This window comes from Eucalyptus grandis, chromosome 1, assembly GCF_016545825.1.
Source record: "Eucalyptus grandis isolate ANBG69807.140 chromosome 1, ASM1654582v1, whole genome shotgun sequence".
Classification (NCBI taxonomy): domain Eukaryota; kingdom Viridiplantae; phylum Streptophyta; class Magnoliopsida; order Myrtales; family Myrtaceae; genus Eucalyptus; species Eucalyptus grandis.
The window spans coordinates 8,755,777-8,769,813 of record NC_052612.1 but is presented as its reverse complement, the minus strand read 5'-3'; the positions used below and the strand labels follow the sequence as shown (position 1 = coordinate 8,769,813).

General features: G+C 37.5%; 1 pseudogene; it reads left to right on the top strand.

Moving 5' to 3' along the window:
- Positions 1-482: 482 nt before the first annotated feature.
- LOC120295283 lies at positions 483-3,510 on the top strand (annotated as a pseudogene).
- The last annotated feature ends 10,527 nt before the right edge of the window (positions 3,511-14,037 follow it).

The window sequence follows — 14,037 nt, the reverse complement described above, 5'->3', positions numbered from 1 at the left end:
TATTTATTTGGAGGCAGCTACGTGGGAATTTTCATCCAAAGTGGTTGGAAATACGACTAATGTAAAAGTGTGTGAATCGGTTAGTCAAAATTCACGGTCAAGGAACAAAAGACGCAAAAGAAATATATAAAATTGCATGCGCCAACTTCCAAAAGGTGCTCGACTATTTTAACAACAAAACGGTATTATATACGACTCCTTGTGCGCGCGCTCGCTCAAGCGAAGTGAGGCCGACTCCCTAAACCACGAGAGTGATCTCGCTAGGCATGACAAAATCAACTGCAACCCGCCCTCTCTTCCTATGCCTCTTCCTCTGTTTCCTCTTCTCGCTTGCGTTTCAGGCCTCATCATCACCGACCACAGAGGCGCAAGCTCTTGTCAAATGGAAGAACTCTCTCTCTCTCCTCCACCACCTTCTCTGAGCTCATGGTCACTCACCAACATCACCCATCTCTGCAACTGGACTGGCATCGCGTGCAACAATGGCGGGTCAGTCTCAGAGATCAGCCTCCCAAGGTCACGCCTCGGCGGCATGCTTGACCTGCTTCAATGTCAGCGAGAACAATCTCGAGGGCCCGATACCGTCCTCGATCGGCAATCTATTCCAGCTCAGGTTCTTGGGGCTGGCGGGCAATTTCTTCGAAGGGGCAATTCCTCGCTCCATTGGACAATTTAGAATGCTTGAAAAGCTTGATTTGAGAGTAAACAAGTTGACCTCTTCGATCCCTTCGGAGCTCGGGCTCTGCTCTAACCTCACCTACTTGGCCATTGCCAAGAATTGGATCTATGGAGAGCTGCCTCTCTCACTGTCTAATCTGGTCAGATTATCAAGATTTGGAGCTTCGCATAATCGCCTGTCAGGGGAGTTACTGCCTGACTTCTTGACGAATTGGACCAAACTGGTTTCTCTGCAGCTCCAAAACAATTTTCTCTCCGGGAAAATTCCGACTGACATCCGAAGCTTGACCAAGCTCGATTACCTCTCCATGTACAACAATTCGCTCTCAGGGACTATTCCTCCAGAGGTTGGAAATCTCACATTGTTGACCCATTTCGACCTTAGCAGGAACCAGCTTTATGGAGAGGTCCCCGAGACCATCTCTCGCCTTGCTAACTTACGGTGGATCTCTTTGTACACGAACAATTTCTCGGGAGGAATACCACGTGATTTCGGCAAGTATAGCCCTTCTCTGAGCGATGTTGAATTTTCGGACAACAGCTTCACCGGAGAACTGCCGCCAGATTTATGCAGCGGCTTTGCTCTTCAATTTTTCGAGGTTGATGGGAATAACCTCACGGGGCCGCTGCCCGACTGCTTGAAGAATTGTTCGGCGCTGACGAGAGTCCGTCTAGACAGCAATCAGTTCACTGCAGATATCACGAGTGCGTTTGGAGTCCATCCGAATCTGGTCTATGTAAGCCTTAGCAACAACCAATTTGTCGGGAATCTCTCGGCACGATGGGGAGACTCTATGAATCTCACAAATTTGAAGATAGATCGTAACAAAATCTCTGGCCGCATCCCACCAGAGCTTGGGAAATTGTCTCAGTTGCGCGTCCTGGCATTATCCAGCAATGAATTGACTGGGAGAATTCCCGACGAGATGGGAGATCTAGGGGAGTTGTTCATGCTGAACTTGAGCAACAACCATTTGACTGGATATATTCCTTTCTCGTTAGGAAAGTTATCGAAGCTCAGTTATCTTGATCTATCGGCAAACATGTTGAGCGGTGGCATACCTGACGAGCTAGCAAATTTCGAGAATTTACTGAGCTTGAACTTAAGCAACAACAATTTGTCCGGTAACATACCATCCGAGGTCGGGAAGTTGTCCACGCTACAGTTACTCCTAGACTTGAGCCAGAATTCCCTAGCAGGATCAATTCCCTCCAATTTGGCAAAGCTTACTAAACTAGAAAATCTCAATCTTTCGCATAATAATTTGTCGAGTATGATCCCGGCTTCTCTCTCCAACATGGTGAGTATAAGCTCTATAGACTTATCGTACAACAAGCTAATGGGTGCAGTTCCTAGTGGTAGGATCTTCCAACAAGCGCCCGAAAGTGCTTTTATAGGGAATTCGGGCTTGTGTCGAAGCATGGTTGGATTATCTCCTTGGGGCACGAGCTGTAAATCGACCCACCATAGAAAAAAAGTTCTGGTTGGTGTGAGCGTTGGCGTGAGCTGCTTACTACTTCTAGCGATTCTAATTGCTGTGATTTTGCTAGTGCTTCGGCGGCAAAAAGAGCTTCTCCACGAAGAGATCAAGCATCTTAAAAAGCACGAGAAATCGGAGCAGATCATATGGGAAAGGTTAGGGAAGTTCACATTCAGTGACATCGCCAAGGCCACCAATGATTTTAGCGAAGAGTATTGCATTGGAAAAGGCGGGTTTAGGAGCATTTACAAGGCCGTATTGCCCAACAGCCAAATCGTCGCCGTCAAGAAGCTCAACGCACCAGAATCCGGCAATGTCCCAGCGATCAAACGTCAGAGTTTCGACAACGAAATCCACGTGTTGACCCATGTCCGGCACCGCAACGTGATCAAGCTCCATGGGTTCTGTTCCATGAGAGGTTGCATTTACTTGGTCTATGAGTTTGTTGAGAGAGGTAGTCTAGCAAAGGTCTTGTATGGAGGAACAGGAGCAGCTGAACTGGACTGGGGTACAAGGGTGAAGATTGTTCAAGGCGTGGCTCATGCGATCAGCTACTTGCATCACAATTGCTCACCGCCTATCGTCCATCGGGACATAACGTTGAACAACATCTTGCTTGAGTCAGACCTCGAGCCTCGGCTCTCCGATTTTGGGATAGCGAGACTCTTGAATTCAGGGTTGTCCAATTGGACCACAATGGCTGGATCTTATGGTTACATGGCTCCTGGTAAGTCATATGATCAAAGCTAACTATGCATTTCGCGAGTACATATTATTTGGAGTTGTTTAAATTTCTCTCATTAACTTCTCGAATTTGGATTCATCAAATAATTCTCACAAGAATATTTAGAAGAGCAAATATTGATTTTGAAAAGCAGTTTGTATTAATAATATCAAAGAAATTTGAAATTTGTGCACAACTTGACATTATGATCAAAACATTAATGCATTGTTCTTTCATGAAAAACAGAGTTAGCAACTACGATGCGGGTAACGAACAAATGCAACGTGTATAGCTTCGGAGTAGTGGCGCTAGAGATTATGATGGGGAAGCATCCGGGGGATCTTCTCTCTTCTCTATCAATGATGAAAACATCAACAATCTCGGAGGACCCAAATTTGCTGCTTAAGGATGTGCTCGATCCGCGTCTTCCTCTTCCGACTGGCCAACTAGCCAAGAAAGTGGTATTCATCATCATGGCGGCACTGGCGTGCACGCGCACGAGACCTGATTCACGACCCAACATGCATTTCGTCGCGCAAGAATTATTCGTACACACTTTACTTGTTTGAGCCGTTAGGCTCCATAACTATCAGCAAAGCTATCGAGTCTTCAGGATTAAAGTTTTAAGAGATGTTGCAGATCAAATGATATTTTTCTGTCTCTCTCTTTCTTTTTTTATTCTTTTTTTATTCTTTTAGAGTTTGCTCGTAATGAATGAGAAAGAGTGGGTGCACAGTTTGGATAATTTAGAAAATTTTTATTGCACTGTCTTCGAAACATGTTTACAAATCCTAACCACGGATCCTCTAATGAATATGAAGTACGTTATCACTTCGGATGATCCGATAGACTCCCTTGCCTTTTGTTGTCCTTTACAATGGTATGAGATGTAAGTTGCCTTTTCAATGGGCCATTATAGATAATTTTGTACTCAAGTTCTAACTTTAATGATTAAGGACTTAAAATGGGACTATTTTTTTCAAAAAAGAGTTTAAAATGTACTTTGTTTTACATAAGGCCCATAGTGGCTAAGTTAGTTTCAAATAATGGCTCAAACTTACCAGCCCACCAAATATTCACTGGTGAACATTTTTCAGTGACTTGAATTGGGGTAATTTAGTCAAAATCTACAATTGGGTAAAACATTGAAAAAATTCCCAAATTGATTAGGATTTTCGATTTTTCACATTTTCTTCCTTCCTCTCCCCGAATGCTTAAGCATGTCGCTCTTGCCTGATCCTCGTCGCTCCTCGTGAGCTTCGGTCTGCTGTTTGTCGTTGTCTCATCTTTCACAAGTTCATTTTCCACGGGCTTTAAGTCATCCGCAAGCTTCAAGTTTATTGTCTGCAAGCTCCACTCACTTTCATCCGTGGTTAGTGTTGTTCATATTGGTGCAATTCGTCCAAGGAAAGTGATTGTAGCTTGTTGAAATAACACGTCGCCCAGGTGCGGAATGTCGTGGAAAATCACCCCGATGGCAGTGAGGCTCTCTTCCCAAACCTGAATGGCTAATCCAGTTACAGTCACGAAGCAATTCTTGTGAAATACCTGAGTTCCACATCCTCTCTTTGATGCTTCTTGGTCTATTCGTGCCACTACAATCCCAGAAGAAAAGAATTTCCATTCCCCCTAATGCCCTTTGCCTTCAGATCGATCTAAGTGGCGAGGAGGGTTCTCACTCGGGTTAAAACTGGGATTGCCTCGCACCGCCATCGCTCTAGCAAAGGCTTTCTTTGGCCCTGTGGCTTTAAACTACAATGCTGAGCTTTTCTCGTTGTGATCTATGAACTGTTTGTGCATCATGCTCATTAGTGAATTTAACATTTAGATTAGTGATTTCTAATGTTTTGGAGCTGTGAGCACAGAAGCTAGAGCTGCGGCTTCTGGACATTGCAGAAAAGGAGGTCGGAATTCTTCTTTTTTGTTGATTTTCATGGCATCCTTAAGTTAGTAAATTGACTTTGTTATTGCAAGTAAGCTACACATGGACTCCTCTGAGTAATGTTTTCGTGGTAATCGGCATGAGGCGGATGAATTCGTCATTGGGCTTCCTATATCTTCTGATGGAAAAGAGAATATTCTGTCTAATAAATTTTGCAACGTTGCTGGAAGACTTGCTCGAGCTTTTGGGGAGGTGAAATGATTGCACATGTTTTGTTGATTATTAGTTATATCTTGTACAAAAGATAGATTCTTCAATGAGTTTTTCATTTAAACTTGTTGTTCTATAGTTTGTTCTGGGGAGGTGTAACAAGTTTCTGTGCTTTTTTTTTTTTAATGAGATAATCAAGTGTTAAAAGGTGCTGTCTATATCATTCATGCTTGGACATTCCAACTTGAAGTGTCTGTATCTGCTATGGACGTACACAGTGTTTTCTCGTCTATCAAGACTAAAACTATTGTCATTTTGGCCAAATCTCTCAGTCAACCAATATTCTCATATTATTCTACATCGGACTCAAATGAATGCAAGAAAAAACCACATTTGCACATCAATGAAACATCACAGAAGTAAAACTAACATACATTAATCGGGACAAGGACTCCTGGAGCCAAAAGTTGGCACAAAGAGACACTTAAGTGCCAAAAGTTACGAAAGGTACATTTAAATGCCAAAATCGGAGCAAAATAGATCACTTGAGTGCTAATCTGGCCAAAATTCGACCAAAATGCCGACATGGCATTTTTCCGGCGAACCGAGCTCAAAACAACGCCGTTTTGCACGCTGACATGGCCGAATAATGCAAAAACGGCGTTGTTTTAGGCTCATGTGATAAAAAAATAATATAAAAATTAAATAAATTAAATTTAAAAATAGATTTAGTTAAAATATTAAAAAATAATAATTTTAATAGTTAAAATATTAACAAAATAATAAATTTAAAATTACATTTAGTTGAAATATTTAAAAAATAATTTTAAAATTAAATTTAGTTAAATTATTCAAAAATAATAATTTTAAAATTAAATTTAGTTAAAATATTAAACATTAATAATTTAAAAATTTAAAAATTTAAAAATTTAAAAAATAATAATTATAAAATTAGATTTACTTAAATTTTTTTAAAAATAATAATTTTAAAATTAAATTTAGTTAAAATATTAAAAACTAATAACTTTAAAAATAAAAAAATAAAAAAAAAAAAAAAATAAAAATTTTAAAATTAGATTTAGTTAAAATATTTAAACAAATTAAATTAAATTAAATTAAAATATTTAAAAAATAAATTTTAAATTAAAAAAAAAAAAATTATCAAAAATTATCAAAAATTTATAAATTAATAAAAGGGGGCAGTGGCTGAGGGCAGCTTTAGCCACCGCCCCCTTATTTTAAATTTTTTATTTTAAAATTATTTTTTAATATTTTAATTAAATTTAATTTTAAAATTATTTTTTTAATATTTTAACTAAATCTAATTTTAAAATTATTTTTTTTTTTTAATTTTTTAATTTTTTAATTTTTTAATTTTAAAATTATTTTTATTATTTTAAATAAATTTAATTTTAAAATTATTATTTTGTTAACTTTTTAACTAAATCTAATTTTAAAATTATTTTTTAAAATTGTGAACTAAATCTAATTTTAAATTTTTTAAATTTTTTTAAATTTTTTTATTTTTAAAATTATTATTTTTTATATTTTAACTAAATTTAAATTTAAAATTATTTTTAAAATTTTTTAACTAAATCTAATTTCTTTTTTTTAATTTTTATAATTTTAAAATTTTAAAATTATTATTTTTAATATTTTAACTAAATGTAATTTTAAAATTATTATTTTTTAATATTTTAACTATATTTAATTTTAAAATTATTTTTTATATTATTTTAACTAAATGTAATTTTAAATTTATTATTTTTTAAATTTTAACTATTAAAATTATTATTTTTTAATATTTTAACTAAATCGAATTTTAAATTAAATTTATTTAATTTTTATATTATTTTTTTTTTTTACCATGTCAACCCAAAGTGATGTCGTTTTTTCATTATTTGCCACGTCGGCATGCAAAACGGCGTTGTTTTGGGTTTACTTCGCTGGAAATTCGTTGGAAAAATGCCACTTCAGCCTTTTGGTCGGAGTAGCACTTAAGTGATCCGTTTTTCTTCAAATGTGACACTTAAGTGTACATTTCGTAACTTTTGGCACTTAAGTGTCCTTTTGTACCAACTTTTGGCACTTGAAGTGTTCTTATCCCTACATTAATCCATATGATTATTTGACAACATCAGTTTACATCACCCCTAGAAGAGCAACAACATAATAGAAAGGAACATTGGATAATGGATGGTGCTCGACGCTTGATGTACTCTTAAATATTATGGCTAGGCCTTTGGCGTCTGTATTGTCTTCAATGTTGGAAATTTCCTATAATATGGGCTTATATGAATTAATTGATTTTCTATTTTAAATAACCAAGTTGATGGATATTCTAATATTTGTTGAATCCTAAAGTGATCTGATTGAATTGGGTATTGGCATCTATTGATAATGAGCCTAGTTGAGCAGCAAAGTGTAGGCAATTGTATTTAACTGAAGCCCATAATGGGAAGGGCCCAGTTGACACGCTGTTGATTAAGGTTTGCTAGGTCCCCTCTATAGCTTATAAAAGAGTAGGTTATACCTATCAGTTGCTTTAATCCCATTGAAAGCTGCTATACTAAAATAAATTATAGAGAGGAAAATCTGGCATTCCGATAGATCCCTGATTATCAGAGTGATCTACTTTTCTGTAAGTGAAGTAATGGCTCAAACATGTACGCTTTAATTCCGCTATATTTATTAATCGGTGTTTTCCAATCATATATGGATTTGTTATTTCCTTGATTGATTAGTTGTATATGTGAATAAATATTATACATGTGGTATCAGAGCTAATCATATATAATTGTAAAACACCAAGATCACGTGTATAATATTTATTCACATATACAATTAATCAATCAAAACATGCTTACGAATCCTAAGTACGGATATGCTAATGAATATAAAGAAGGTCATCACTTTTCCATTTTGTTTTCCTATATGTTGGTACGGGATGTGCCCCAAGTTGCCTTTTCACGGTCATGTAGAGATACTTGCGTGCTTAAATTCCAACTCTATTATGGTGTTTTTCCAAGTAGGTTTTTGTCTGCAAACAAACTCAAACAATAGTCATTTTGTCGATCGCATCAAATGGGCTGACGAACATATGTGAACCAAACATTATGAACACAAACTTGAACTTTTAATATTGTGTCGCATTCTCGAGTCGTATATGGAAATTCCACGTCTTGGAACTTTGTTATCAAATTCAATGACCGAAAAGAATAACATGATGGGAACTTCCAATGTGACTAGCCAAAGCTCTAGCAATTTTTCTTTTTTGGCCGACACAAATTCCAGCATGAGAAGCTCGCATGAATGTTTAGGATTTGGCTTTTTCTCGCTTAATTTATGATGCTATGTTCCAACAAAAATGTTAATATTCTTGTAATAATTCTATCAAAATGAAATACCCACCAAGAAGGGTTTTCGAGGCTCTAGGGTAAAGGGAAATTAGTCGGTAGAAGAACACCATAAGTGCCGCAACTTGGCAATGAGGGACACATGAATGCCAAAACTTCTAAAAGGTATACTTAAGTGCCACTTTTTTTTTTTTTTTGAAAATTGGACACTTAGGCTAGAAGAGGAAAAATGGAAGAGAAAAAAAGAAAAAATTACATGTAAATGCTTGCGCCTACGTCAGCGATTTCTGAACAAAATTGGCTAGATTGACTTAATAGACAAAACATTGAAATGTTTATGATTCAATTGACAAATTAAAATGGTTTATAATTAAATTGGTAAAAATACATTATGTTTTGAACTTTTAGGACAATTTTCCCTCTTTCCTTTGTTTAGCCAATTTTCACATAATGCTACTTAATCAATGAGTAAACTTCTTAGCCATTCGAGAAACACGGTCTAAATCCTAAATCTTTTTGAAAGTTGCAATATAGTTCTTTTGAACATCATCTTTTTCTTGATTTATTATTTTTGACAACCTTAAATCACGTACTGCCGAACCTCTTTATAAGTCATCGCTTAAAGTGCTTGGCAATTTGTCAGCCACCATAAGTTTCCATAGTTTTGAACGTCACTAGTGGTACATTCATCTCTATGGCACGACACATTACTCAAAAAGAGAAATTGATTTGCGAAAGTCCTAATTGGAGAGAGCATTCACCAATCCTAATTATTGGTGGGTTGGAAGTTGGGCATAAATGCATTGCTGGTGACTTTTTGACTTATCAATTACACCCACTTTCAGGATGCAATCCAACAGGTGCAACCTGCTATTGGCCCAATGTGCAATTCATGTCTGCTTGGAAAAACTCAAGTGCTTCCAAAGGTTCCGCCAGATGGAAGCGTAGGATTTGATTGACTGGTTAATATACATAGTGGCTCCTTTAGTTGAGCGTGAAGAACACTTGAGATTGACTAAGCTTTGTCTTTATATGGTTAATTGGTTTTCTTTAAACACATGTAGAAAGATCGATAATTAAGGGCTATCCCATGTTCAAAAGCTGCGAGCTGTGAAATCGTGTCCATGGTCCATGCACTTGAAATCGTATCAATTTAGACCTTACACTAGATATATAGATGATGCAACACACGATTTAAAAAAAAAAAAAAAAAAAACAGAGAGAGAGAAAAAAGTAATTGTTACCTCAATCAGCTCTCATTTTTTTAATGATTAGGAACACAGGCGCAAGGTCCAATCACCACTAGCTCTCTTAAGAACACAACACATTAAAAAATGGATTAATACAGGTTCGTTGTAGTGAAGGAAATAATTTACAGGAGATGGTTGGATGAATTTTGGTTCTTATATATGTCTATTATGTTCTTTCTTTTGAAGGAAGAAACATTTTTCATCTTTTCCTAACATAATTTTTATTACAAATTCGAAATTTTTAATTTCCAAAACTTCTAACGACATCAGTGTGATAGTGCCGACGATGTGACGGTGATTGCAGAAAATTGACACGGGTCACTTTGTTTTTTTTTGGTCGAAAACAGAAATATATTATAAACTAAGATTAGAAGTTACATTTATAGGCATATCAGAATACAAAAGATCTTGTAAAAAGGAAGGAGGATGATGCACCCAATCGAAGGAAAGCAGAGAAGCCCGATGGGCCTTTGCAACCCGGTCCGCCACTGAATTCACTATCCTATTGTAGTGCACGACGGTGAGATTAGGGCACCGAAGTTTCAAATCTCGTATCTCCTGAAAAATGCCTCTGTGCTCCCACGACATCAGGGTAGGATCGTTGATGGCGTCTACAAGAGTCAAGCAGTCAGATTCCACCTCAAGATGATCTGATCCGCGCCCTCGCTGCAACAAGAAGTGCAAGGTTTGATTTAAGCCAAGCAACTCAACCTGCAGTGCCGAAGATGCAAACACTGTTTGCGCGAAGCCATCGAGCAAAACACTAGAGGAATCTCTGCACACACAAGCAATCGAAGCGTCGAGACACTGAGATAGGTAAGCGGCATCAATATTGACTTTGATAGAGTCGTTGGCTGGTGGATGCCATTGCTGATCGGAATCATGTTGATTTCTCCCATGCCGCTGCCTTTTCTGACCAAAGCTCCACGCAGATCGTGCGTCTACTAACGCATATTGCACAACCTGGTCAACGTTGGGGCGTTGCTGGCGGAACAAGAAGTTGTTCTGGCTTTCCAGATATGCCAGAGAAGAGCCACAGCTGTTTCGAGCTCGGGTAAGCCCTTCTGTTTCTCAATAACAGCAACCAGCCAGTTTTCTATACGATTCACTCTTGTAGGATGATGCTTGATGTCGATTTCTGAGTGTAACCATACATTTAAAGTCCATGGGTATAACAAAAATAAATGCTCTGGTGTTTCGGGTACCTGTGTAGTGCACATACAGCAAGCAGGGTCTGAGATAATGTGTCGACGATATAGGTTTTCTCTAGTCGGCAGGCATTGTTGCAAATTGACCATAGGAATGGTTTTAATTTAGGCATAATAGTGATTTTCCATAGGGCATTCCATAATTTGCGAGGCGGCTGATATGATGAAGAGGCTTGATTGGTGTTGTGACTTGTTTGCTGAGCTATGATGTGATTATAACAACTCTTTACCGTAAATTGCCCATTTTGTTTTCCTATCTAGACAAGTTTGTCTTGCGTGTGCTGTGGCCAGATAGAAAGATATAGTATTTCATTGACTAGTTTACTATCAAAACTCTTGCTTGATAGGGTAGTGTTCCATGCTTGCTGTTCTGAGACTATAAAGTTTGCAACTCACTGTGGTTCATCTCTAGGAGCAGGGCCCCCTATTACACCCCTAGCTAGCCACTTGTCCTCCTGTATTTTGATTTGTGTGCCGTCCCCAACAGACCATAAGACCTTGTCGGTAATAGATTCCCGACCTAACAAAATGCTTTGCCAACCCCAAGAGGGTCTAGCACCTTTAGTAGCATTCCATAAATCCCGAGAGTGAAAGTATAGACCTTTAAGGATTCTGCTAGGTAGGGAATGTGGTTGTTGAACTAGCCACCAAGCTTGTTTGCCTAGTAATGCTCGGTTGAAAGCCAAAAGATCGCGAAAACCTAAACCCCCTTCATCTTTCTGTCGCTTGATAGACTCCCAGTTCTTCCAATGTATACCTTGCTTGCTGTAATCAAACTGCCGCCAGAATCGAGCTATCCTCTTTTCAATTAACTTACACAACGTAATAAGGATCTTAAATATCGACATAGCATATTGGGGGATTGCTTGCACTATCGTTTTAAGTAAGACTTCCTTACCCCCTTTTGAGATCAACTTTTCCTTCCAACCTTCGAGCTTGGAATGCACACGACTCATAATCCATGAAAACATATCTCTCTTAGATGTCCCCCAGTCTGAAGGAATGCTAAGATATTTGCCAGTTTTTTGCAAAATAGGAACTCTAAGTTCACTGGCTAGATTCTCTTTCAAGCTTCTAGGACAGTCCGTACTGAAAAATAGACCGTATTTATTCCTATTCACAGCTTGTCTTGTAGCTATACAATATTCATTTAAGATAGAGGCTAAGTTTCGACATTCGATAAGCTTCGCATCGAGGAAGAAAATAGCATCATCTGCGAAAAATAAATGAGATAAGGTAGGACACCATTGATTTAGCTTAATACCTTTAAAATTGCCAATTGCCACTGCATTGTTGATTAAGCTTGTTAAGACATTGGCCATCAGGATGAACAAATATGGTGATTAAGGGTCCCCTTGCCTCAGACCTCGAGTTGGATGAAAATAGGGTAGAGATTCGCCATTAAACTTCACACTATAAGAGACCGTAGTCACACATTGGAGGATCTAATTCACCCATCGAGTATGAAAGCCCAGCTTTAGAAGATATGCACCGAGAAAGTCCCACTCGACCCGGTCATAAGCCTTTGCCATATCCAGTTTAAGCACTACCTGAAAATGCTTCCTTCTTTTCCGTATTCTAATTTGATGAAGAACCTCCCGAACCACAACAATATTGTCCTGGATTTGCCCACCACCGACAATAAAGTCCCACTCGACCCGGTCACTTTGTTAATGCCTTCAAAATGTGAGTTATTTAGAAGTATTATTTTTAGTAATTTCTTATTTGCTAGTTTTGTTCAAATTTATTTTATTTAAAATTGGTTTGTTTATTTTGGTATGTTATTTTCTATATTTAAGGAGAAAAGCTGTTAAGAATTGGAGTTTCAATTGGATTGGGCATGTGTTGGGTATATATTGCTAATATTATAGGTCAATATCGGTTAATTTGGTTGGACCCTATTGCGACCCATTCAAACTAACCTAATGCACTGATTTGACGAATCTACTCCCCACTAAATAATAGAGATGGTCAAAAAAAAAAAAAAAAAAATGGAGCTTGGCGTACAACCCCACGTTTGCATGTTGAGGCAATGTGAGACCTGTTCCTAAAACCACTTTGATTAATTAGTTATTGGTGCATCGGAAGTTATGCATAAATTGCATTATTGGTGACTTGACCAGGCAATTATACCCTATTATTTTGGGGATTGCATTATTTTTACTTTGCAACTTTAATGTGGTCCATTTTATTATTATTATTATTATTATTATTATTATTATTATTATTATTATTATTATTATTATTATTATTTGTCATATTTTAACTCTCAACTCACTCTTAGACTTTTGCGCTATCTCTTTACAGGGCATGGGACTCAAAATTCACACATAAAACTAAACGTCTCCGCCCTAACCCTCCTGAGAAGGTGGGGAATTAGACTCCCCACCTTCCCCTTTCCATGTGGGCAGGGTGACTGTTGAGGCAACTCCCAATATTATTTAGGTGACATTATTTCCACCCTCTTTATAACTAAATGCACTTTATTTATAAAAACAAAAAAGCGAAATCACCCTTGATGGATTCTATTAAAATATGTCTCGAGTTGAAGAGAGATTATTTGTTACTTCTGGAGATAAGAATATTCCAAATTGGATATTTTATGGACATCCGAAATCGAGCATTACATAAATTCTTCTGGGTCGTGAAATAAAGGGAGGGGCACACAACACAACTTTATATTTCCCTGTTAGTGCAGTCGGCCGAAGAAGCCAAAAGTGGAAAGTCCAATTGGACTTGGGTCGACCGAATATGGATGCAATTGGTTTGTTGATTCAGGATGAGATCGCGCGGAAGGAAAGAAAGTCCAAGTTAGACTTTTGGTTTGACCGAATTCCACTTTGATTTGCCTTTCTTTATCTAGTACGCGAATGGGTTATTTCTAACGATTTGTTGCACTTTTTTAGGGAGTGCACATTCGAGTATAAATATATATTTTGTGGGTTGCTCCGTAATTGAGCAGGAAGAAATATTGAAGCACCATTTCCATGCGAGTGCTTGACGTGTGTTATTTTGTGGGTATTGTTCGTAAATTATATCCAAGAAAATACAAGTATTCAACCCAGTTAAATCTTATGAGTTCAAGATTTGTGTGTAATTTCATCATGACATTAAAAGATTATTCAGCAATGAATCGCCTGCCAGGTGAGTTACTACCTGACTTCTTCACGACTTGGACTGAACTTTTTTCTCTGGAGCTCCGGAACAATTTTATCTATGGGCAAATTCCTCCCGAAATCGCAAGCCTG